We start from the raw sequence: 3,683 nt of genomic DNA, 5'->3' as shown, positions 1-3,683 counted from the left end.
TAAGGCTAGAAGTGACTGTTCGGAAATTGTACTGTGATTTCTGTTGTAGTGCACTAAATTCCTAGACTGTGTTAATTCAGACACGGCTTGGTCTGGAAACATCTTCGCTTGCACTGGCGACACCAAACTCGCATGTTTCGTTTGAGAACACGTTGCCCAAATACAACATGTTTTTCTCTCTGTTTCATGTAAGCACGAAATCACATTCATGTTGCTGTGGTTCCGTTCGCCGAGCTGGAAGTTTTTGTTGCATGTGTCAAGGAGGGTCAACTGTCTGATAACACTTGCTATCAAATAATAACAGCGCCATGCGATGAGCAATACAGGTACACATCCTCTTTCTGCACCCTCTTTACTTACCGCTGTTAGCTACTAAATGGTATTTCCATTGAGATTTCGAGTGACTTATTCAATCACGACTAGACAACCACAGACCGGGAAGAAATGCATCTAATTAGCGATGTTTTTTTATTTATTATCCTAAAGTAAACGTCCGATACCTCTTTTAACATAAATAACTGGATGAAATCCCCAAGTGCCAATGCAATTTGGTACCAGTGATTGACTGATTTGACAATGATGACGTCGCAATTATGTGGTATTGATAAACCGTTTGGTTTGGGAGTTGGGAACAACCCCTTTTCTATTGATGTTAACGCCTTCCAAAGCTTGTACAGTCTGAAATATAATTGATGGAAGCGACATCATAAAAGTGAAAACGAAACGCCAAGCATTCGGAGAGTTAAACCTAAAAGGTAAGACTTCACAAGACTAAATATATATATATATATATATTTCTTAAATCGGAATTTGCCCAACAAATGGAAATGAGGGTGTTGGGGTGGGGGTGGGGGGGGGACATGGTTTGAAAATGGTAACAGCCACACACATAATGCCATAATGCTCTCCTCTTTATTCAGATTCGAAGAAAAGGCTATTTGTGGACGTGAGCTCCGGGAGGGAGATGGATCAGCCCCTCGACCACAAAAGACATTTCTCCTCAGACAGAGATCGCTGGAACAGAACGTGCCTGCTCTGTCTCCACTATGCTTTTGTTAATCTAGACTGCTTTAAACCATCCTTCAATGGGGAAACATGTCTTATTTTGATCCATCGCTTCTTGCCTGTCGAGTTAACATAACCACATTAAGCCTATAATACATTAACTGCGTTTAACTGTCCTAAACTCCTCCTGTTAAATATCCCTTTAAGATGTGCTCACTTCCATCCCTGTCAGCCTCCAACTCTGAGCTTCAGCCGGGAGTTGATATTCTATCTGCTGGTGTTTATGAACGCAAAGGTAAAAAAGATTGCCATCCAGATGTTTTTCAGGTCCTCCGGACAATGCGCTGCACCCCGTAATCTTAAACAGGATTAAGAAGTCAGCCCTTAGCCAAGGACGTTCCTAGCAGATGATATTCCTGTAACCGGGAATCAAGAGAGGCTGGTAGTAAATGGGTCTTTTTTAAAAATACTGTTATAAAGCAATGGTTTAACATGAGGAAAAAGTTCATTTTGGTGGCTGGTGCTTCGTTAGAGAGTGTTTTATTAACATTTAAGTGGAGTTTTACTGTGTTCATCAATACACTGTATCACAGAGCACGGGGTATTTAACTTTGCATGAAATGTTTGACACAGAGTGATGAGTGTTGATGTCCGATTTGGTATTAAAACACTGGTTTATGTAAACCCTGGTCGTTTCATGGGCCTTTTTTTTTGCAACGTCCCGCAATGCCAACGTTACGCCTCGTAAACAGAGACAGAGGTTATTTTGTGATATGACTGACTTTAACTGCTTTCAGTTGTAAATCAGTATTCAAGAACATTTGTCAGTGAACGCAGGGAAGAGCCTTCACATCGGCTGGATGAAGAATGTAACCAGCAATTTGTGCCACTCTGGTTGTGGTAGCCAAGAGGGTCTCATTCTGGCTGCTAAATGTTGATGTCGAGTAGCCAATAAAAACCCGACAAACATGTAATCATGCAAATTAGAGGGGGGAAAACAACAGGCTTGGCCATGGGTTGGAGCCACTCATTGTTCATCATTTATAATCTTCACACCCAAGCTGCGTATGCACCATTCTTCATATCTGATTGGTTTTAATCTTTTCCAAAATAAATTGAATTCCGAAAATTTGAGCATCAATTTTATTTGTTTTCCATAGGCAATTGTGTCATCAGTTTAACAATAGATTATTTACAGTGCTGAAGTATTTTCATGTATTTATTTTAGGAATAGACACTGTACATGCAATGCCTACATAAGGCTAAATTCTAAATTCTTGTTTTATATGGTTGATTACTCACTTTGGATTGATTCTCTTGCTGCTCAATTTAGTCCAAGATATGCATTTTTTTAAAAATCAGTATTGTGTGGTGGCATGTGCCAGGGAATTTGAAAGAGCGCATGTGTTGAAAATGTTGTGGGTGAATTTCAATGCACACAGCCAATGATTCTGGCTTGCCTCATCCCCCAGCCCATTAAATAAAACTGATTGTATCAGGAGTTCATTCCTCTCCGGCCTCAAACAGTGAGCTGTGATCTTACATTGCTAGGTTTGCTTGCTCCAACTAAACTTGCCACTGCAGATTTTGTTAGATTTTTTTAAAATTAAGAATTGAGAATGTAAAATAAAAGACATGTGGAAGGAGTGCAATTGCACATAAACATTAGGACTGGATCCTTAGCTGGATCAACATGAATGCTGTCACTAAATGCACAGAGGGCCAGAACAAGACTTACATAAGAACGTAAGAAATAGGAGCAGGAGTAGCGAATCTGGCCCATCCACCATTCAATACGATAATCTTTTCATGGACTCAGCTCACTTACCCACTGTTCACCATAATCCCTAATTCCTTTACTGTTCAGAAATCTATCTATCTTTGCCTTAAAAACATTTGATGAGGTCCCCTCAACTGCTTCACTGGGCAGGGAATTCCAGAGTTTCACAACCCTTTGGGTGAAGAGGTTCTTCCTCAACCCAGTCCTAAATCTGCTCCCTTTGACCTCTCAGTAATGTTTCGCTGAGCATCTCAGCCAGGCCCGCAGAGGCCGACCAGACCTCCCAGTCACTGCCCATTTTAACTCTCCTTCCCACTCCCTTTCCAACATGACCATCCCTTGGCCTCCTCCATTGCCACAACAAATCAAATGGCAGATTGGACGAACAACACTTCATTTTTCGCTTGGGCAGCCTACAGTCCAGAGGACTCAATATTGAGTTCTCCAATTTCAAATAACCTCCCTTCCCATCATGCAACTTCCTTCCCAGCCCCTCCCCCTCCCTTCCATTCCTCTCATTGACCCTACCTTCTAACTACCAACCGGAGTCATCCCTCCCATCGACCAACCAGGTCATACCCTCTACCTGTGTTCGCCTGTCCCCACCTCATTAACCTGTCCCCCACCCCCTTTATCTGCAGCTCCCCTCACACCTACCCCCAGTCCTGAAGAAGGGTTCCACCGAAACATTGACTTCTCCACCTCTTGATGCTGCCTGGCTTGCTGTGTTTTTCCAGCCTCCTGCTTATCTACCTTGGAATCCAGCACCTGCAATTTTTTTGTCTCCCCCTTATTTTGAAGCTATGCCCCGTAGGTTTAGTTTCAAGTTGTAAGTTTAGTTGCAAGTTCATGAAAACAGGGAAAAATACTGTTTACTGAAGAATTGACTTGTATCTCC

At 42.1% G+C, this 3,683-nt stretch overlaps 1 long non-coding RNA gene across 1 annotated transcript; it reads left to right on the top strand.

Moving 5' to 3' along the window:
* The first annotated feature begins 333 nt into the window (after window positions 1–333).
* LOC122541081 lies at window positions 334–1,689 on the top strand. Its single transcript, XR_006309516.1, has 2 exons — window positions 334–755; window positions 921–1,689. It is a non-coding gene; the product is annotated as an uncharacterized LOC122541081 (long non-coding RNA).
* The last annotated feature ends 1,994 nt before the right edge of the window (window positions 1,690–3,683 follow it).

The sequence above is a fragment of the Chiloscyllium plagiosum genome, chromosome 36 (genome assembly GCF_004010195.1).
Source record: "Chiloscyllium plagiosum isolate BGI_BamShark_2017 chromosome 36, ASM401019v2, whole genome shotgun sequence".
Classification (NCBI taxonomy): domain Eukaryota; kingdom Metazoa; phylum Chordata; class Chondrichthyes; order Orectolobiformes; family Hemiscylliidae; genus Chiloscyllium; species Chiloscyllium plagiosum.
The sequence above is the reverse complement of the archived record's forward strand: the minus strand, read 5'-3'. Positions and strand labels throughout refer to the sequence as shown.